We start from the raw sequence: 24,336 nt of genomic DNA, 5'->3' as shown, positions 1-24,336 counted from the left end.
GAACAATTACAACAACAAAACATTAATTCAATGTATTATTATTTGGTAGTCTACCGTTCTAGGTAGGATCTGGATAGACAAACATCTAACACTGCTACCTTTCTTAGCCTCGCCTAACAAGACCTAACCTGACATCCGATACGACAATAAACCCTTCTTCAATTCTGCATACGTTCTACATCCCATCGTTCCGTCCAATATGGCTATACTTTTCCTCCCCCTACATCTCTGGCATACGGTCCTCTACTCTATCTCAGTCTTCAACATTCCATCCCCAAGTTAAATGCTATTCATCCATCTTTCTAGCTTACAATGGATTTCTCCCAACAATTCTTCTCTCCTTCAACATCAATTCTAAAAGTCTAAAAAGTAATCTTTGTTTGTTTTGATTTCTGCCCATTTCAAATATTTCATCCTTCACTGTTATTACAAAGATCTCCCAATCTGCGTTTATCATTTTACTTCAACAACCATGTTGCCGCGCAATGCAAAACCATGCCCCATATCGAAAGTTTTCTCTGACCTCTTCTTAAGATACGTAACTGTCCTGTCATCAATTCTATCCTTCCAAAATCATCCTTATTTAAATTCTGGCTCGCGAATAATTAATGTGTGTTATAACTCGCGGGGTTCGAAACTTGGCCAATGCTTCCGAATGCATATGAATTGTAGTTTTTCGTTCTGCTAGACACAGTTGCAAACAATTTTCTTCAACATGGCACAATACATGGAATAAAGGAAGGTATGCCTGCATCTACAAACATTACAAATCCAAGGAAGTTTCCGCCAGAAAACGTTCCATTTAAGAGTTTACTCAAGACTGGTGAGGGGCACTTAAATTAAATCGTAGACCATCAAATGTACACCTATTTTTATGGAACGAAAAATGGGATTCCTCAAAGACGGAGAAAGGCACTTTCGAACGATACACTTTAATGAGTACCTGTACTGGTTTTCTTACGTGTGGAACAGGAAAAATATTTTTTTAAGAAAATACAACATATTATTATTGGCAATAGCCCACCGGTCAAGATGATGATTTTAGATGGATATAAGGACTAAGAGCGGCCATTGTTCTAAACCCCGACTAACACCACACTAAATATCCTGAAACATCTCACATATTAAAATAAGCCTTGAGTTAACCCTACATATTTTCTACCTTTATTCATCCGCTTCAAACATTTACAATCTTCACTTAACTCCACCACTATTATCCAACATTCACTCTTGTCTAGCACCGTCTTCAACATTCCAATTAATCTCCTTGCCGAAAAACCAGTTTTATCGAAGTTAGCCAACACCATTTCCCTTCTGAAACAGGGGAAAATGTTCTGAAGGGGTCTTTGTTCTTGCTCCACTAGTTATTTAATGGCACCGCTGGATAATAAGCACTCCGCATTGCCGTCCGTATCCCTTTCAAACATCCACAATGCACACGCTCCTAAGCGGTTGGACTCCAACCTCCATTTTGAAAGAGGTTGTCAATGCTGATTTGACCGTTGTTGGCGGACTGCGATGTCACAATTCGATCGCTGTTGGGGCGAAACGGTCAGCACTACTCGATTACGTCAATGCGCACGTGCAAACTACTATTTTGACTATTACGACTGACTCATTCATGCACGATTCGTGGTAAGACTCCATTAATCACGCTTTTTTGTCGACGCATCAAATTTATCGTCACCCAATTCTTCGGGTAGCTTCCATGTAGTATAACACTCGCGGGACAATCCATTTTGTCATGCCATTGAGCCACTTTTCAATTTGCTAAAATTCATTAGGAGAATTATTAGCTAGTAAAATCGTCAATATTCTAGTTTTCTTTTCTCACTATTATAAAGGTGGATTTTGGAGGTTTCCTACCTTTCAATATTTCTACCACCCAATTTTTTGGTCTCAATCGGATCCCCCCCTCAAGCAAACTTTCTCTCTTCGCTCACCCTATTTTAAAACCTCAAGTGCTCAGCGTTCTTCTCTATCAACTTAGTTTCTCCATTCTCAAATCTCAAAAGCCTCCAAGTCACGCTCATTCTCTTGCCTCAATCCATAAGGCACTATCCCCACACGCCCCATATCACTAATCTTTTCCTTCACTCATTCCGTCATCAATAGTCTTCTTGAGAATGCCTCTTTCCCTAACGCAATTCTTCTTCTAATGTCACCATTACAATAACATGTTTTCTTCTAAAATACTGCCCAAATAGATGAACTGCTCCACTTGCTCTAGTCTTGGTCTGGTTGAACTATGGTTAGGAGTTTGGTACAGTTTAAATTGCTTGTGTATTCTCTGACACTCATATATTTTTGTTAATCACGCATTTTTCAATGCGTGTGCTCATATATGGGCATGCTTACCTTTAATTGTTATGCTATGAATGCGATAAATAAATGCCCACATATGTATATGCTATTTCGAGGATAATTTCTATTTCTTCAAATAAAAACTCACTAGGAGGGAGGACGTTGGGTAGCAATTACAGATCGTCTGCACTACTTCAGTAGGCCACCACTCAAATCCACCTGAAAACACGACCTCAAAAGAGAGTTAACTCAAAATCCCAATACTACCTCAACAAACCACACTTGAACTGGTGCTGATGACTAGACTAGCGCTCCTACAGAAATTTGCCGAAAGAATGGGTCAACTAGTGACTAAACTTGATACTATCAAAATGGTATGCACACTTTGAATACTATTATTATCGAGATGATACTAGACGTCCGTCTACGATAGAAATCGCGAAACATTTCTGTAGAACCATGACACGTGCACTCATCGTTCTTCGTCCTGTTTTCGAAAACAGAAAACGAAAATGGGTTTACATTTCGGAATCACTTCTGCGTTTTTATTTATCAACTCGAAAGGGTGCTGCACTTCATCCTCCTCGGAAAAATAAATAAGTTGGACAAGTCATTTCGCTAGGGTTTCCATTGAGAAATTTACGTTGCACTCAACAAGGTCACTATTTTCTCTGCCGTCGCAACAGACTTCTAAACTGCCCAACGCCCCCGCAGTCCCATTGATATGCCACGGATCGCCTCTTGCATTTGTCCTTCGCCCTTCTCTTCACGTTTCCCCACCCCTCGCCACCTCAGCTTTCTCTCTCTCTCTCACGTGACAAATTATTCACCACTCAACAAGCTGATATATAAAGTTAACAATGAGTATGTTTACCAAATAAATTCAATCGCTCTGGTAGTCCGATGTGGTATAGTCGGCGATTTAGCCAAATATATGGTTTAGGCAGATAGTTTTTTAGAAGCGAGCCAACTCATGAGACTGAGATGCCGTGACATATGTATGTATGACCGAATCGTACAGCTCCGACTGGCAACAGCAAGCGAAGCGAACACAAAAGTTGGACTTCAATTGTTAAGAATTTACATCAACAATTGGGGATGCACATTATGGCAGATTATTGTAGTTTCAATGGCATATGGGAAGAGGGACGTAGTAGTCCAGCGGGTAGAGCGCTAGGCTACTAACCGGAAGGCCCAAGTTTGATTACCAGTGTCACCTCTGGGCACCCACCTTCAGCTTCCTTTAAGCTGTGTGATTTTTTGGTTATTAAATGCTTCTGGGAAAAACTAAGTCGGCACAGGGAAGTGAACTGGTCCCCTTCTAGGCTGCTGTGTGAATTTCACACGTCATAGTGCTCAGTATTGGGCGAGCTCTACCCCCACCTATCAAACTGATCTTCTGGCTGACTGCTGTGGAATGGCTTATAAATATCTGAAGAAATAGTAGTTATGAGAGTAGACGACGACATAGCAATATAAAAACAAATTATTCTTACGTCAACAAAGGATTTGAACTTGGGAAAACTATGGATTGTTTCGAAAAAAAGAACAATAATTTACAACTAGAAGGCACCCTGCATGCCAACGGTGTGGCAGGTGGTGATTCCATACCAGTCCATAACGTCATATCGATTTTATCTTTCAAACAGTGACATTCCTAATAACATCCGTTTTGTCATATCGATGATTTTCATCGATACCGATTACCGGCACTCGATAACTCAGTTCCTTAAAATCATTCACGTCGACCCGGTGGATAAGAAAAAAAGTCGATACGATTTCGACGTATAGTCGTGTCACGAAGTCCTGATCGATTTTAAATATGTTTAAGTTCTCTCTGGATAAGCAATTCGTGGCGAGCTGATTCGGCACGTATTCTAAAGCCGGATTGACTTGAGATCGATTCGAGGTCGTGGTTGTTGAAGCGCAGTCAGCATCTTGCCTCCTCCCGTCTTTCCGAACCCCCCCTCTCCTCTACCACGCCTCCTTCCACACGCTACCAAGACTGTCTTCAGAATTCCTCCATGCCTCAAGCACACCCCCACCCTATAATCTTCCCTCGTTTCCTTTCTTCCATCCCCCATTCTGGAGATTTCGTCCTTCGTCAGCCCTTTAAAAGAGATCCACCGGAGAGGGGATGGATTGAAGGGGGTGTGAGATCGAAGAGTCCTCATGGCTCTCGAGGGTGCACGGACGGCAGTGGAAATACTTTTTTTAACACGTTGCGGTGCTGGGCGCTAATGGCAGTTTCCTCGGGCCATGACTGGGTTGGGTCACGATCAGGATATCGCCCTCGCATCAAAAACTTCCTGTGGCGACTGCAAGCCTGTTTTATCAGCCGTATATACCAACTGCACTTCAACATACAACACGTTACGAATAACCACCGTTTTGATACCGAGATACTTTGTACATTAAGTTGGATTTTTAGGGCGATTCGTTCTTGTACTATGCTCCACGTTCTAGTGACATTTCTCACCTGAACTAAAAACTCCACCTCGGTAATCAGACCTCAGGTGGTCGGCCATATTAAGCTCTATGTGGTTTAAGAAATTCACACATTCAGGACAAACGGCGGGAGTTTCCCGCCCCGGTTTAGCAGGGGTCTTTCATGAATATTCCAGTTTTCATTGGCAGTAGTCTACAGGGTAAGGATGGATTTTCGACAGACCCTGGCACTACACATTACAAGGTCTGTTCAAAAAAGTTCCCGAACTTTTTTATATTGCGCTTCCAATTTCTCATTTTTTAATCCGCTTGGGGACGTTGTGTCCACGATAACTTCCCGAATAACCGCCTTCAAGCACTTTGTTGATATCTTATTATGTTGATTAGTTACTGCCGTTTATATAGAGGGGTGTCCTTGGAGTGAGGCGAACAATCGGATCCATACTCTACTCAAGAACTGACGAGAGACAAATTATCGATAACTACCATTCTATACAATTACCTCATTATTTAGCTTTGAATACTTCCTATCTCCCTTAATTTCATCCAAACTCCCTACCCCTTTCCTCCATCTACCTCGCTTTCCCGGAATTCTTCCATAACGAATAAGTCTTCAGTATTCCACAGTATCTCCTGCACCCATTTGTACTATCTTCTTCGAATTTCTCCAACAACCGTCTCCATTCCCCTACTACGCCTTGAAATTCTTCGTTTGTTATCCTTTCCGTCCATTTCATAAACCGGAAAAATCACACAGATTTTAGAAGCTCAGAATGCATAAAAGAACCACACGGAATTGAACGCGGGACCTCTCGTCGAGAAGTCGAACAGCTCGGCTAACTTGTCTACGTCCCTGTGAGAAACGAACGTCACTCCATTACGCGATGACAAACAATAAACATCCTCCAACGAGAGGATCGAACCCGCGACCTTCGGATAAACCGGTTGTTTATCGGGTTTATCCACCTGACTGCAACCCAAGATAGATTCCATTGATGCTTCCTAGTGTCTTCTGCGTACTCAACCGCAACTGGAGTCCACTCACGATCACGAGTTGAACGTCACAGAGCACCACTCGCCTCGTGACCTTACGGATAATTGAACTATCAACAGAGTGAATGGGTCCAAACAAAGTATTCCTGGATGAAGCATGTGGGGGGGGGATGTGATGACAGTGCCTTCTTGGAACGAACGCGGACGTAATAAGAGGTGAAGTGCCCCTTCCAGCAACCTGCTCTGAAATGCACATAGCCGCCAATTGATTCCAAGGAATCTTTAACCACCAGGCAAAGTACAAAGACTATTTTTAGGCATTCTAATGACGTCGGAATCATTACTGATGTGTGAAATAGCAACTAAGGCCTAGATTATTAAAAATCACACGTGGATTGACGAATATCAACCAGTGATTCTCGTCTGTCAACAATGGCTGCTCGACGATAACGCCCCGATTTGAACATTGTTTACATAACGGATATGAAAATTGTTTTCGGCGATATATATATATATAATTAAGTAATCTACTGGATAAGGTAGGCTTTGGATGGAAACAACTACCAAATACATATTTTGTTTCTCCAAACAAAACAACCCAACGTCCTACTCTACAAGTTCCTCTTCATCTCTGTGTACTTCCTTCCTCCCTTCATCCCGTCCAACATAACTATCCTATTCCTGGCCTTTCTTCGTTTGACTGACATTCTCCCCTCAATTATAATTCTTCAACATCCCACTGCCGATTAATACGCCCTTCATCCATCTGTCCTGCCCCTATATGATTTCCCCAACAATAACCTGTCGTTGCCCACCATAGCTAGCACTTACTCATCTGTTTTCCTTTCCATCAATTTCGACTTCCCCATCCCCACATTTCAAAAGCCTCCAATCTACGTCCATCCTCCTGCTTCAGTGACCATGTTTCCGCGCCACACATTACTATTCTCCACATCAAAGTTTTGACGAGCCTTTTCTTAACATCCTTGCTCAACGTCTCTGTCGTCAACTCCCTCCTTGTGGAAGCCTCTTTGCCTAGTGCAATTCTTCTCCTTACGTTCCTACTACTTAAGACTGTTTTGGTCCAAAACACTTCCGAGATATTTAAATCCATCTACCAGCTCTAGTTTTTGCCCTCCTATTTTAATGCTAACCTTAGCATTTTTTTCTTTCTAGAAAATCACATTACCTTTGTTTATCTATATAAATTACAGCCAAACAAAAAATTCATCATGCCATGAATCAATAAAGATGGTTAAATTTCCTAAAGGATCATACTAAACAAGTAATGACAAATAATCAAAGGATCGTAGGAGACGGGCAAAGGCTAATTTGTTAATGGGGAAGAAACATTATTTTATGCATTGAATGTTTCAGTTTCCAATATGAATCACCTATATCTATCTCATTCTGTACTGAGTACAATAAGTTCACCATCGTAGTCTAAATACCATTTCAACAAACATGACTTTTCAGGGTCATCTTCCGCTGTATCAACTCGGTAAACAATCGCCCCGGGAATAAATAATTCAACAATGCAATGTAGTACGGGAGAGAACAACAGTAGAGACAAGTAACAGTATTATGACGGACTGAACCGTTAGCATACAGAACTCTTGAGATGTGCACTCCAACGAAAAGACTCGAGATTTTCCAGGAAACGGCAAGATGGCGGATGGCAACATCCGAAGTGTTGTGGAGGGTTTAATGACCTATTTCTCGTCAATTATTAACTCCTCACACATTCATTACATGGGAACCAAGATGGTCGTCGTTAACTTCCCTCATAAAACTGAAGGAGAGGTTCACTTTTGCACCGTATCCCCCAAACCAGCAGACATAAGGTGGTCCTTGTTCTTTCACGTTAACGAACTTGCGCGGAACTGCGAGAGGAATTTTCCTTTCCGCGAATGAGCGTAAAGAAGATTTAATTTGATCAACCGACATTCTTTTTTTAAAAAAAAGGAAAATCGCCGAAAGCCACGAGACGGCCACGTATTGAAAAAAAGGTTTACATTCAATTCTTTTTTTCATAACTTCTTCCCATTGAATTATTCTGTACTTCATTCATGAACAAAAAGTGAACCTGAAAGTTTTAATTCTCAATCGCAAGCTGAAGTAAGAAGGAATTTATTAACTTAATTAATTAAGCGCAGTAAGAGTAGATGTCAAGTGGTAAAGGAAAGAAAATTAAGTAAAAAAGAGACTTTAATACATGCTCTAGGAAAATAATCACGACATGCACAATTCATTAATATTAACAGACAATCAGCATGTGCACAGGTTATTTTCGGTCAGAAATTGTGACTAATAGATCGCTGAAAGTAGAATTATATATTCTTTTGGTGAGGTGGAAACAATCGGCATACAGTTTGTTTATTATGGAGCTGTCCTGACGTAAACAAACAACATAACGATTTGAAAAAGAGCCGATAGAATCATCATTCTATGGGCACCCTCCCGCTACCTACAGCGTTGGGTAACATTCCTTACCTTTGTCCTTGGGGAAGAGGGCGTTTTGCGTTGCATGCTCATGCGGTGGTGGAATCTCGCCTTCTTGCTTTTCATATTCTGGCTTGCGCGTTGTTGGATGGATTTCATGCTGCATCCTGAGGTACAATTGTTTGTTGGTTTATGGTGTATGTGTTTGCATGAGCGTTGCATGAAGGGATTTTTGCATGAGTGTGTACGCCGCTGTGGGTGTACTTTTGCATGTATGTGTTGATTTTGCACGTGGTATTGTTCCTTTTTACGGGTGGCGACCTAACACCCCCCGCCACACGCCTTTGCGGCGGCTTTCGGGATATTATGTAGATGTAAATCATGCATTGTCATTCCAACAGTTGTGTACATATCCACGTGCTGCCTGAATGTGAGTTCTGATTGGTTGATTCCATTCCACTGCTTTAGGCACCCAAGTAATGTTCGAGTATTATTCTGAACGATTACTTTGACGGGAGGCGAATCGTCCACGCCGATTCCAATAGAAAATGGCAGAGGTCACAACGTCAGTTGCATTCAACTATCCTGTACGAGGCTTCTTGGGTGAGATTTGGAGAAATATTTTACGGGCTAAGAATGTTCTCACGCCAATAAGAATGGACGGCGAGTGATTGAAACTAAAAATAAAACATGGAGTCGTTGCGTAAGTACACTATGAGGCAACATCCAATGAATTGCCAGAGATAAGAACGTTTAAGCAGGTACTAGCTACTAATACCGTCTCTTCCTCTACATAAACCACGGCGTCCCAGAGATCGGCCTGGCGCCACGATTTATCGCTCCTAATCTCGGGTTTTCCGTTGATATTCCCTCTCTTCCACGAAGAGTCATTAGGTTACCCTTTCACCCATTATTTCCCCCCTCCCCCGCTCAGTCCCGTTCCTCACCCACGGGTGTCGTTAGTCACCCGTTTCACTCACATCAGATGTGGAGAGGGGAGGAAGGGAACGAAGGGTTAGGAACCACTTCTTGGGGGGATAGCCGCTTGGTGATGGATAAGGAGATAAGGGCCACTAGGAAGGGCGTTTAGTGATTAAAGCCAGCGCATGCGCACTCCGGAGAACTCTTCCTACAAAAAAATAACAATCATTGAGAGAATTCTCCCTCTCTTTTAAACTTCTCGTGATCCGTGACTAAACAACGGGGCGGCGGCTTATGCCTTATCTGCGTCCGAGCGTGCACTCTTCCTTGACTCACGCCCTTGTTGTGCATTTTCCGGCGATAATCACGAGAGGGAGATGAGATTTCCCAGCTTGCAGACGCATCGACAGACATGGGTCACCAGAAAAAAGACGGAGAGGAAAATTTAACGAATGATGAGGGAATCGAAAAATCCCGAATAGGAATAAAGTTGGGAGCCCCTTGGTTCACGAAGAGAGCTGATTTTAGGAAGATGGGTAACACCTGAGTTTTCTTGCGACAAAGAGGGAACTATCATAGCGCCATGGATGCATGGTAGACTCGATCACTCGGATAAAATAAGGGAGATAGACAACGTAACGGATAGATTCAAATACTCTTTCTTCCCTCGCACGATATACAATCATAATAGAATCAAAGCGCCCTTTAAATTAACTTGTGACCAAAATTCAATGAGTTAGTTATCAGACAACAGTCACATGCATTAAGTTTTAAAGCATGTATGTATACGACTATTTTTAAACACTAACTAACATATATTTTTTGATTGCATGAGCTTATAGTCATATGGGTGGTGTGCTAAAACTCACCGCCATACGTCCATGCGGCGGCTAGTGGCGTATTGTGTGTATAATAAATCCAATACTCGGGAAAACTATAATACACCATGACGTCACTCATGATTTAACAGTTACGAAATAACGTCCTATTACGTGTTTTAGGTTCCATGACACGTAGGGTCAATTGTTATAACTACTCGTTCAATCACCAAATTTCCACGGCCTCCATTATTCTTTTGCCAGCTCCTCCAATCGACAGCGTTTAACACCCATAGAAAATAAAACTTCGTACCTAGGTTTATATAAACTTATTCCCTTTTTCTTAAATATTACATCTTAGCAACCGTCTGTAAGAAATCCTTCTTCGCTATTACAATTCTGTTCACTACATCTCATACTATTAGCGTAGATATAATGATTGTGCATGTATGGCAGGTGACCTAGCACCATCGCCTCACGCCCTTGAGGGGTATTACGTAGATGAGGATCCATCTTTTTTCTTCCAGAGTACATCTCCATGGTCTTACATGGAGATTATCTTCCCTACTTCGATGGCAGACCATTACCACAGCTTTAATCTTAATTTTCTAGAGGTTGCACCAAATGAATATCCAGAGTATAGTAATCATTACAAAAATATTTGGTAGCACATTTATTACGCCAGTGATTAACGATGTGATGAAAGATGATTAATTAGATACGATGAGGAATGGGGGTAATTTGAATCCTAAATCAGATGCTCTCACAAATATATTTCTTTATTATTTGCCTGAAGTTGCTCATAAAGCAGTAATTTTTACCTTTTTCAATCACAAATAATACACCGTAGTGTTTTGGAAGTTGTACATCAAAATATCGCTGCATAAATTTAACCTGAGAAACAAATTGCCCTGCCTATATATGCCTAAGTCCTGGCGCGTTTACTACAAGAAATTCATCAACTTTGGGACTTTGTAAACAGCCCCTAAAAACACACAAGGTCAAGTTTTCCCCTAAATTTAGTTCAAGAAATATGGAGCAAGAAACTAAAACGTAACGCCAACCATTTTGAACTTGAAACTGATTGAATGATTCTACTTACATCAAATATATCATTCTGAATTCGGCTCGAGGATACTTGGACATATAAATCAATTGAAGGGAATCAACCAATCAAAACTCACATTCGGACAACACGCGCCGCGTTTCGCGACCGTTGGAATGGCATTGGATGCCGGTTACTTTCAAATTGTCTCGATGTTTGTTTACGTCAGGACTTCTCCAAAACAAACATCGTTCACCGATTGTTGCCTACGGCCTGTAATACCGCAATTTTTAAAGGCGAATGATAACTTTGTATACCGACTAAATTAATGATTTAAATGGCTATTAACGTGAAGTTATCACACTCCAATAAACAAAGGAACGCTACAGCGTGAACTTACAAACAATGCGGAAACGTATGACAACATCACAGAGATGTAAATAGGAGTTAAAATAAGTAAACCAGTGAATCTTTTAACGCACAAGAAGCAGGAATTTCCACAAGATCCATGTCTTAACGGGATATGAGATGTGATTTACTACAAAACTCGTATGCCCTACCAAGTTGTCGTGTCCCATTTCCAAGAAGTTGCTCCGTGTCAAAGGATTATACAATACAAGTTATTCACGCGACAGATCCTATACGTCCTCAGACTAAATTTTGTAGAAAACCTCAGTCTGCGTCCCAAGGTACCGAATATGAATAAACCTTAACGAATACCTTTCCCGAGAGAAATCTGTTCGCAGCTTCCTGGAAAGCTTTCAACTTTAAGCCTTTTCCTATTTACTTTGGTGGTTCTAAGGAGCAATTCAAACCAGAAATCATGTGCGTATTATCTGTAGGATTTATAACACCACTGTGATAGATATGAAGCATTATCTATCATCACTCTTACTCTCTCGCAGAAACAAACACAAAAAAGGTCGTTGATAAGAGTTATAAATAAGTTAGAAATCTCAAAGTCCTTTACCTGTTGCGATGTTTCTCAATATATAGAAGAACGCAGAATCACCTCCTGAAATTTGAAGAAAAGACATGATTAATATTCAAACTTTAAATGTTTTTTTCATGTAATTATCAAGCTTAGGTAAACATTCTGCGAAGTTGTACAAACACTTTATACTTGTTACAAATTGTTGTGTACGAAAAAATAATTGAGATGGAGAGTATAATAAGACAACGAATGCTCAACAAACATCCAAATAAACAAATGGCGTCTGCTTTCCCTAAATAATAATTTGAAAGAAAAATGCGAATAATTTAATTGGGATACGCTAGTAGAATAACAATCAAGGCAGCGTGGTACTTAATAGAAATAAATATGGCAGTAAATATTTTAGGTTTTGACGCGCGCGGTGCGAAGGTCAGTCCGCCGAATCATGTGGAAGAGATTCGCGACGCATCCGTCCGCAAACTTCCTATCCTCGATTGGCTGAAAAACCTCGTAACGGAACCTAAATAAGTTACATGATAGTGAACGATGAAGATATTTGATTTAAGGATTTCAATGCGCGCGGTGCAAAGGCCGTTCAAACTGACAACAATTGATAGAGTACGTTTTCCAAAGCAGATTTTATAGTGTCGATTTAATTCGACGAACCCAACCATGTATAATACAGAAACTAGGACTTTGGAATATCGCTAGTTGTGCGACGACGGATATAAACAAACAAACTGACGTTGAGACAGGAAGGCCATAGCTAGACAGGGGAGACAGAGGAAGTGAATCATGGCGACAAACAAATTCTTCCACATCTGAAAAAGGAAAGGAAATATAAAGAGTCAGACAAGGACAGCCTCTGACTAATCTTAACCACTAACGATGGGCGAAGGTGAAGTCATTTCGGAGAGATGTTATGCTTTCCACACCGTAGAAGCAGTGACTGAAACATCTTCTTCACTTTGTATGGTTGTGTCCATTAATTAATGTCTCAATCTTGTCCTTATTGTAATGCCTTACAAAATTCACCGAAAGATGGATGAAATAACTTTGTCAATTTAATTAATATTCTCCATATTGAGTGCAAAATGGCATATCACAGTGCAGAGACAATTTATGACGAACAATTCAACTTCTTGAATTGGTGAGAACAACTAACGCCTAATTTCAATCAACTAATTTCAGAACATACTGCATCTATAACTACAACAAGTACTACTATAATGTACAATGACTATACGTTAAATGGTAATATAGTCATGTTTATATTATACGTTCAAAATAAGACTTAAATGAGCTTGAAAAAATGGGGAATTCTGACGTTAACATCGAGGCTTAAACTACAGAAAACCTATTTTAAAAGAATATCAGGCTGTTCATTCGGCATATACAAGGACGAATAACAAAGAAAATGAGTATTTATTGCTGCAATACTACCAACATAAGATTCATCAAATCCGAATGTTGACCTCAATTAAATGGCGTACAACGACGATTGTCTGAAAAGTTTGAAATTGAGAAATTGCAGCTGACTTGTAGATTCATGAGATTTTCAATTGGGGATGCTTATTGGTCATTGCTGGGTTGCGCTACGGTACAGAGCGAATGATGGAGGTTTATCCTGAAACGCTGTTGATTTACTTCATTGTTGGTAAGCCAATTCCGTCAAATGGGGAGGCTATCAATTCACCTTGTTTCCTAAGCCGCAAACTCTCGCAAGCTCGGACACCACAGCAATTCGTATCGGTTGACATGTTTGGAACATGCAAACCTATATCATGTGAATTTTTATGAACTGGGATCCTAAAAAAGTTCAGAATGTAATTGAAGACAAATTTGTTTGAAATAATGTATTTTTAACATGCAATAGACAAATGCAAAAAATGGCATAGAATTGTTTTTTAAAGAATAATTTTTCCGATCTAAACATTTTCAAGGAAAGTATATCCAAATCAGATTTACTCTATATTACTGGGTGAATTTTTACTTTATTTATGAAAAAAAATAGAAACCCTTACTGCAAACCGTCTAGGCGTGATGCGTCCCCAAATAAACAAACAAATTGATTTTGTGATTAATATATATATATATATATATATATATATATATATATATATATATATATATATATATATATATATATATATATACATATAATTACGATTGGGATAAAGCAATTACGTCTTTTGTATTTCTCCTGAATATGACTTGGTTAAGTCGAAACCTAGAACAAAATGTACGTGAAAGAACTAAGTTTAGTCTTCTTAGTATGATTCAGATCCCACAGCGTGTTCCCTCAAACCACCCAGTTAGTCACGCTCACTCCCTCCTCGAAGCAATTTTTGATAAGCCTTACGAATTTTCTTTGAACCTTGTCTGAATCTTTGATGTTTTCTATCTCGGATACCAGATGACGCGTTATTTCAAACGCGGCCTAAGTAAAGCAAAGTAACACCCAACTTTTCAATGCATTTTCCTACAACTCGTCTTATGACATCTAGCTTCTTTGAAATTAACCCGTATATTCTTCTAATGTGAATTCCCCATGAAAGTTTCGACGTCAGTGGAACACCCCAACTATGTTGGCCTGTTGAGAAATTCTTAACTCAATCCAATATAGTATAAAGGTCACGCCTTTCTTAACCTTTTTATTTATTTCAAAACTTCAGTGCTGTACATTTTCTGATACCAAATCCTAAGCCACCATTCCCATAAGAATATCTGATCTAAATTGCTAGAAAGAAGCACGCAATCCGCCATGTTGGCAACGCAGGAAACAATTCACGAAAGTTTGATTGACGCAGTCACTACACGCGTTATAGTCAATAATGATATGTGTCAAGTAAACAAAAATGACGCGTCGATTCCGTGAGCGTGTCCTTACATCGCTTTGACAAAAAAATCCTGATTGGTCGTTAAATATAGTATTTTATATATTCTCGTATATACATATATGGTACCCTTCAAGCCGCCGATAGGGTGTGTAGCAGAGGGTGATTACACACCAGGCAAGTTTTAATGCAAAATACTTGCCATCCATAGCGTGGTAAGATAGCGTTATTCTAATCCCTTTTCGTCCGTGGGAAAAATGACATCTTAAATCTATCTGTTCTACACTTGATCTCTCTAATTTTATTTGCATGATCTCTCCTACCGTGGTGCGATGGGGGTAATAATACATTTTCAACATCATTGCTAAAGAGACATCCTTCCGATTTATGCAAGAGATTTAATCTGTAATTTAATCTCCGCTCCGTGAGTGATTTCAAACCTAGATTCTCTAATAATTTTGATACGCCAATCAGTTTATCATAACACGTTTAATAAGTAAAGATAACAGTAATGACAGACTATTGTCTGCGTAATAGGAAAAAACGGGATTTCTGTAAACGCAGACTGTACAAAGGAGTCGCGGATTTTACAGTGAATGATTACCAATCATGTCTTCGGGAAAATATCCATGAGTCCGCTTATTTCTCAATTCGCCTCGTCCGAGCGCAAAATCGTCTCCAGTTCAGTTCCAGCCTCTAGTCGTTTCTCTCGCACATTTCAGCTCTACAAATCCGGGATAGCACACGCGAGTGATTCATACCATCCGCGATCTCCCCTCCTTTTCCGGCGAACGCCGCTTTATTTCGGTCGACTTCCGATTCCTCGTCGCTGAGCGTCATAAAACCGTCTTCCATCCCCCACCCCCCCCTCCCAAACATGTTCGTTCGCCATCTGGATTCATGGAATTTCCTTAAAGAAAAGTAACATATGGAGGATGCTACTTTTCCCCATTTTTCATCGGCGGTGATAAGGTCAGGAAAATGACCTCAGGGTCGGTGCCTAAAGACAGCGCCAATTTCAACAGAGGCAATCTTGGGTCAGGAATCGACCAGTTGACCCATTATGTCGCAAACGTTTTTGAGGAGAAAATAAAAAAAAATGAATCAAATGGTTTTCGACCTTTATCCTACAAATTGCACATCCCAACGGAAGCATTAACTTAACTTAAATTATTTTGATAATTCAACTTATGCTCGAGTAAATGATTGCTAAGCTAATCCTCAATAAAACAAATAAATGAAAGTCAAGTCCTCAACGTCACACTCGCGCTAATGGCTAGGTTCCACAATTTCGAGTCCATCCTAAATCAATCCAGAATATATTCTGATTTACCATCTGTTTACTATTTTACATTAACAGAAACTTAAACCAACGTCCCAAACGGAAATAATTTGGACCAAGGGCAGGAATTACGGAGAATTCTTCCCGGCAAACGATACTCTTTAGTTTCGGATCACCCTTGGAACAGAGGCCCAGAGTAGAACCCCCTGCCACACGCGCTCGTCGCGGCTTGCAGGCTAAGACGCTGATGCAGATGAATAACTGCGTATTAAATGTGTAAATAATACTGACGAGAAATGAGCACGAAAATACCTTTAAGGTAGAATGGTAAGAATTAACAAAAAAAGGCTTTTCACTTTGTAATACCCTGAAAGGGATAGACGCGAAGGGTAGGAATGTTAATATCCGTACCAGAGCTCTGATGACGAGTCTTTTAGGAAACACAAAAGTCAAACAAATTGCGTAAGAATTTTTGAAGCAGGGAGACTGCCAGAATTGGGAAATATCCTAGGGTTTAAATCCCATTTCTGCCAACTTGTACTCGCTACCATTATTTTGCAATTATATCCACACTTCTCAATCTACGGTCTGAAATTTTAACGATGAAAACTATCACACATTGTTTCCGTTACTAACTGAATTTCTCTTACTGGGAAACGGCGTCATTATTTCATCAATTATTTATTTTCTAAAAAGCGGAAAGAATAATGATGTTCATAAAATAATACAATGAGCGGAAAATATTATTAAGAAAAATAAATGTTTCAGAAGCCCGTACTGACAATACAACATGAATAATCCTTTCTAAACTATGTTGATGGCGTCATTCCACCCAAGAGAGTCGTCAGCACTATAAAGATGAATTCTGTACGAAAAGTGAAGAGTCAGGCGTGATATTGTGGAATCGAGACATAATGAAAACTTCGTTGCAATTTTCCACAGTTAAAACTTTATTGCCGACCATGGTTTCGATACACTGTATCACCTGAAGATGATACAGTGTATCGAAACCATGGTCGGCAATAAAGTTTTAACTGTGGAAAATTGCAACGAAGTTTTCATTATGAATTCTGTACGTGGGGCAGATAATTAGCACAGCCACTAATTTGATGTGCATTTATATTGAGTTATAAATTCGTTCATGATCCGTTTCTTTTTTTTCAAATCAATCTCGAAGGAAGATATTTGATTAATAATAGATCACGGAAATATATAAACAATTAAATACCGTTCAATTCATTTACATAAGTGTTGCTATGCTTTTTATTTACCTCTCAATTGATATTGATTAATTATAAATAACGGATATTTCCTCAAACTTGAGTGTTATTTTAAGAATAGTTTCTATCAGTTGGGAAATTAACTCATAATTTTTTATAATCCACACACGTGATAATGCAATTCATAATTGAAACCAAAAGGAAATCTGAATTTTCAATATAATGAATATTAATGGGAATGCGGTATTTAAAATCTTGACAAAAATCACGCCCATTTGACTAGGATAAATTTGTTTACACGCTAATGTACATGTGTTTACGCAACAATTCCAGAGTGGAAACTTCAACGAATAGAATATCACGCTAGTTTATATGAGGTTACGCAACAAATTAAAATTTGAAAACTTGAACGCATAAATTTACATTATTTTATATCGGGTTGCAACAAGAACAATTTGAAAACTTAAATAAATGGAGTATTCATAATCTGGTGAGTCACAATATCAATACGATTTGGTTGGGCGTTAACGAAGAAATATCCTAATCTTTGGACGAGAAACGAAGAACAGAGGAAGGTGAGGCCGTAAATATTTGGAGAGTTCTCAGATGTAGTTATGAAGGAGATGGCAGGAAATCAGATGGACTGACTAAGTTTAGGAATTAGGATGTGAATGATCAAGCTAACAGAAAGCCTTAATAATACGAGGAGTAAAATGTTCCTTCCATCACTTTAAAAAAATAGGTTTTTAACTTAAATTGTTTAATCAACATTCTTCATTGTAACAGCATAAATTCAATGATTAATTTTGAAAACACTAGCGTAAATACAATGCATATCCAAAAATATTGCCACATGTTATTGCCCACGATGTCCAATATCCACGTTCAAATATTATTTTGTGTAGGAAATGGTTTAATAAGATATTCCATTACATCCTGTATTTTTCTTGATAAGAAGAAGCAAATGATTATTTTAATAAACGTACAAATTTATTAAGCAATTCTCCCGGGCAACACGGCACAAACAAACGTTCACCTGCCAATGCTGCTTGTAAACATAATACTTTCATTGTGACAGGGACGGTAATTTGTTATTTGGACTTTCTCTTAGAGATGTCCTACTGGTGAGGTTTTCATTGATCCAGTTAGCTGTTATTTGTGTTTTTGAATTTTTTTAAGGGTTTTTAATCCATTTTTTTAATGCCCTCTTAACTTTATTTGTTTACACGTTAACTTATAAAACCAAAAATGCTAATCATTTAAATATTTTATCCCAATATAAAAACTCATTTTAATTAGCAGTAGGCGGGTTTGTTTAAATGTGTTCGCGAACAAGGTTTGCATGTGGTTTTGTTCTCTTTTACGGGTGGTGACCTTACACCCCCTGCCACAATTCCTTGCGGAGGCTGGCAGGGTATTTTGTAGATGAAGAAGTTTGAAAATTCACGCGCCCAAAACATCTCCTTGAGCTTGAAATAACCTATATATGTGAACATTCTGACAATTTTTTCGATCGAATTTCACAAATAACATCGATTAAATTAAAGTGACACACATTTTCAACCCTTATGCACGATAATGTGGTTCCCTTTTGCACGGAAGATAAGACATTTTTATTTCATGAAATATGCATCTTTTAATCGATTATTCCCTCCCCGGACTACGACCTTGACGTGGTGGAAGGGCTTGTGCGTTCCGATGACCCCTAGAGCTGTGCTGGCGGGAGTAATAAAAATTGCTCCTGGTAGGGTCACCCATGCCAGATAGGTCGAAGGTTAGGAGCCAGACGAAAGGTAGTCCACGCAGCGTCTGTTCCTCAGTGAGGCGGCTGCAATGGCGTCTGACCCCAGTGGGGCGGCCAGTAAGTGATGGTGTCACGTTAAAAACACTATTGAGGAAGGCAACGGGAAACCACCTCAATTATCATTCCCTAGAAAAATATGATGGACAATAGAGATATTTTGAGTCCTGGCAACCACGGGGCTCGGCCCAATCGGCCGTGTGTCGTGCCCGGCAGCGGGGGAGGCAGGGCTTCCGCGGTCGTCATCCCACGAAACCCTAGCAAGGGAAAACCAGCAGCAGCAGGACAGAAGACGCAGGAGAAGAAGACCAAATTAGTTAGAATTGGAACGTGGAATGTTAGGACAATGATGAGGACAGGGAAATTGGAGAATGTTAAGCGAGAGATGGAAAGGGGAAATATAGATATTTTAGGTCTATGCGAGGTGAGATGGAAAGATAGCGGGGATTACTGGAGTGATAAGTATAGAATAATTTACAGCGGTGGGGACGAGAGCCAACAAGGGGTTGCAATAGTATTAAATGAAGAGGTAGGAAGAAGCGTAGTCAACATAGAGCAGGTAACGGATAGAATACTACTAGTGGAGATAAAAGCAGAACCGACGAACTTAGTTATTATTCAGGTATACATGCCACCGAGCAACCATAAGGAAGAAGAGGTCGATAGGATATACGATCAGTTAGAGGACATGATCGCGTGTGTTCCTGCAGGGAAACATTTGATAGTGATGGGGGATTGGAATGCGACGGTAGGTGGAGGAAGAGATGGTGATGAGGTGGGGGACTACGGTTTAGGCACGAGGAATAACCGCGGGACGAAAGCAGTTGAGTTCTTCAGGAGACAGGGGTTAGTCATCACCAACATATGGTTTAGACACCACAAAAGACGCAGGTATACATGGAAAATGCCAGGTGACTCAGAAAGGTATCAGCTAGATTATATCCTGGTTAGACACAGTTTTAGGAACAGTGTGATAAATTCCCACAGCTTCCCGGGAGCGGATGCGGACTCAGACCACAATTTAGTTGTTATGAAATGTAGCGTACGTTTCAAAAAGATTAGGCAGGGGCGGCGAGTTAGAAAATGGAATGTAGAAGCATTAAATGGGTTGAAAAGGAAGGAATACAAACAGGCGGTGGAGAAAATCATGGAGGATGGTAAAGAGCTAAGTACTATCGAAGAAAAATGGGAAAGTTTCAAGAAAGGATTGTCTAAAGCCGCAAAAGACACTATTGGAACCGTTAACGCTAAAATGACTAGGAAACCATGGATCACGGATGAGATGATTACAAAGATGGATGAGCGGCGAAAATGGAAGAATGTCAATACAGAGTTAGGCAAAATGAAGTACAAAGAATTAAACAATAAATTGAGGCGGGCAACAAATAAAGCAAAAGAAGCCTGGTGGAAGACGCAGTGCGAGGATATGGAGAGTCTCCAGAGGAAGGGTGAAATCGGTGCGCTGTACAGCAAAGTTAAATCGTTATCGGGAAGTAAGAAAGGAAGAGCTATGCTAACAGTTAGAGATAGGGCGGGTAAGGTAATAGTTGACGCAGGAAAGATCCAAGAGAGATGGAAGGAGTATATAGAAGAACTGTATAGTAAGGAACTCAGACCAACAAATTTAGACATTGAAAAAGAAAATGACGTAGAGGATGACAGCTTAGGTCCAGGCATACTAGACAATGAGATAGAAAGGGCATTAAGGGATATGAAACTAAATAAGGCCGTGGGGGTAGATAACATTCCCGTGGAACTTTTAAAATGCTTAGGAAAATGTGGGAGGAAGAGGCTATATGGGCTGATCCGTAGTATTTATGAGGACGGAATCTGGCCGGAAGACTTTGTGAGATCAGTTTTAGTTCCTATTCCGAAAAAGGTAAAGGCCACGTCATGTGAGGACTACAGGACAATTAGTTTGATATCCCACGCAGCTAAAGTTGTTCTCAGGATCATAAACAAAAGGGTAGAGAGTAGGGAAAATGATTACTTAGGGGATGATCAGTTTGGGTTTAGGAAGGGGAGAGGTACGCGTGATGCCATTGCAGTAATGAGATTATTAATCGAGAGGAATATAGAACACAACCGGGAGGTATTTGCCTGTTTCGTAGATTTCAAAAAAGCGTTTGATAGAGTGAATTGGGAAAAACTAATGAGTATATTGCAGAAAATAGGAATAGACTGGAGGGAAAGGAGGCTAATCCGCAACCTGTACATGTCTCAGACTGCTCAGGTGCGGGTGGGAAACGGGGAGTCAGAATGGGCAGTGTTAGGAAGGGGTGTAAGGCAGGGTTGCCAATTATCACCATTGCTGTTCAACCTGTATGCAGAGGAAATGATCAAAGAGGCATGGGAAGGACTCGAGGTAGGAATGAAAGTGGGCGGGGAATTCGTAAAATCAGTTAGGTTTGCTGATGACCAAGCTTTAGTTTGTCAGTCAGCCAAGGGGCTGCAAGCATTGCTGAGTAAATTGGAAATTCAGTGCGACAGGTATGGGATGAGAATCAATATACATAAAACAAAGGTTATGCGATTTTCCAGAAAGAAAAAGGCTAAGCCAAACATTAAAATAGGAGGGCAAAAACTAGAGCGGGTAGAACAGTTTACGTATCTCGGAAGTGTTTTGGACCAACAGGGTCAAAGTAGTCGGGACGTAAGGAGAAAAATTGCGCTGGGCAAAGAGGCTTTCACAAGGAGGAGGGAGTTGATGACAGGGCCGTTGAGTAAGGATATTAAGAAAAGACTCGTAAAAACTTTGATATGGAGCGTAGCTATGTAAGGCGCGGAAACATGGTCATTGAAACAGGAGGATAGACGTAGATTGGAGGCTTTTGAAATGTGGGTGTGGAGAAGATTGGAGAAGGTGAAATGGACAGAGAAGAAAACAAATGAGGAAGTACTTGGTGTGGTGTGAGGCAAGGAGAGAGGGGTTTGTTGGGAGAAATCCTAAGGAGGCAGGAAAGTGGCGGAAAGGGGTATTGATCGGCAGCGGGATGTTGAAGACTGTAATAGAGGGGAGAATGTTAGGCAAAAGAGGAAAGGGAAGGAACAGAATAGGGACGTTGGACGGGATGAAGGGAGGAAGAAAGTACTCAGAGATGAAGAGGGACCTGATATAGAGTAGGATGATGGATTTTTTTGTTTTGTTAGGAATAATAAAATGCTTGTTTGGTAGTTGTGTCCATCCAAAAACCTACCTTAACCGGTAGATTACCTTAAAAAAAATCGATTATTCCATAAGAGCCAATGTAAAATAGTTTACTTTTAATTAAAAAACATACAAAATGGGACCTGAAAATATATTTTCAAAATAAGGCATGTTTCAACTATACTAAGTTTCGTGCAATTGTCATATACCTTTGATAACGAACGAAAGCCAGTTATTTCACCTTAAACATCAAATTCCTCAAATTAGTCCTCAATACACTCAATGTACTCATTGTCTTTTGTTATTGCGAAATCCAAAGAAAAGCTTCCACAACGTAAGCACATTTTTTACTTTTAAACTAGAGCACGAGAAATAATCTTAATGACGTACTCCTTGTTTTTATGCCGGCCTACTTTCCGAGCTGATATAAGGCATGTTCCCATTTTCTTCCCTCTCAGGACATTGTAATCTAGAAGAGACCGTGCCTTAAGAAGCGTTTAATTTATTACAAAATGATCGTGATTCATTTTGAACACTGTAGAAATGAAGACCGGATAAGGCTTCTCAATCAAGACCATGAAAGACTGATTCTTCTGCAATAGCAATGAAACGTTTAACTGTGAAGTCAACAACAATTGATTACCAAGGTATCGTCTTCCAAACAAATGCGAAGCCGATGCCACGAACGCGCGACGATTTATATTTCTGCATTACTCATTAGCATTTGTTATTATACCTTTGGGGGTGATTATCAATGGGAATTAATCAAAACGAATTCAGTCAAGAAGACCCACGATATCGCGAGGAAAATTTTTTGGGTGGGAAGAAATATAAATTGCATTGCATCGTACGTTATCATTTCAAACGATTGGGAACTTTAAAAAATACAAAGGTAAATTAAGAATAGAAAATATGAGTGAGTGTTATTTGTCTTCAAGTTACGTCCGTTGGATAATAAAGAATAAATTCGTTAAAAAAAGACAACTTCGTGGTGTGCATGTATACACACGTGCCTGTGTATATATATGTTATATATATGTGCATATATATAAATGCACACACACACACACACACATATATATATATACACATATATATGTATATTCAAACATATATATATATATACACACACATATTTATACACACGTATGGGTATGAAATACGTACTTCGGTATCTACAGGCACACATTAACCATGTCACAAACCTGATGATCTGTATACATGCATACAAGTCGACCAAGGACACACGCACACACTATATATATATATATATATATATATATATATATATATATATATATATATATATATGTGTGTGTGTGTGTGTGTGTGTGTGTGTGTGTGTGTGTGTGTGTGAGTGTGTGTATGAATATATATAGTGTGCATGTGTCCTTGATTGAGTTGTACAAAAAGATCACACGACAGTTTGAGGTATTTGAAAATAATTAAGTGGAATTTCACAGCACCCCGTGATGGAAGATAGATGACGTTGACACTTAGCTGCTGCGCATCGCAAATGCCTGTCGTGGGATTGGAATGAGAGAAACAACTGCGGAGCTACGCTTTAATCCGAGGAAACTGAAATCCGAAAGTGACTCAACCTGTATGGGGTGAGATAAGTGACCCCAGTAAGGATGAATGGACGGGATCGATTGGGCAACAAAACAGCTAAGGAGGAAGTGCGAAGACGAAAGGGGATTTCGACGGAGAATGATGGGAAGAATTCCCTCCCAATTACTTGTGGGGAGCTGAAAACAAAGGAATGGAAAGGGAGAGCGATATTTTTTTCTTAAGAATAACAAGATATAGTGAGAACCCGCTGAACGGATGTGCGAAAAACCTCTGTGCCTAATAGACCAACCAGCAAGGACGAAAAACAGCATCATTAAAACAAAAGAAAAAAGCTGCGGTTTAATCACGGGTAATGGGAAATAATGGTAATACTCAATTTATTTCGAATACTATCTAGACCACAGCAACAGAAGAAACAAAGTACTTCTTTTCCACAGAAAATAATTAATTCCGCACAGGAAGTGGAAACTACCAGGAATTGAAGGCTGAATCCTTAAGGTGGAATCTGCATTTTGAAGTACTAAATTCACACGAATAATAACATGGATGTGTGTATGTATATATATACACA

The 24,336-nt window shown here is 39.8% G+C and overlaps 1 protein-coding gene across 1 annotated transcript in view; it reads right to left on the bottom strand.

Annotated features, from left to right (window-relative positions):
- Positions 1-24,336, bottom strand: part of Spec2 (CDC42 small effector protein Spec2) — a 178,787-nt gene that overhangs the window by 71,290 nt on the left and 83,161 nt on the right. Inside the window, exon 2 of the mRNA XM_071595002.1 lies at positions 11,942-11,986. The gene's annotated coding sequence lies outside the window, so the exon portion shown is untranslated. The remainder of the gene's footprint in view (positions 1-11,941; positions 11,987-24,336) is intronic.

The sequence above is a fragment of the Hetaerina americana genome, unplaced genomic scaffold (genome assembly GCF_022747635.1).
Source record: "Hetaerina americana unplaced genomic scaffold, ioHetAmer1.1.p SCAF_7, whole genome shotgun sequence".
NCBI lineage: Eukaryota > Metazoa > Arthropoda > Insecta > Odonata > Calopterygidae > Hetaerina > Hetaerina americana.
The sequence above is the reverse complement of the archived record's forward strand: the minus strand, read 5'-3'. Positions and strand labels throughout refer to the sequence as shown.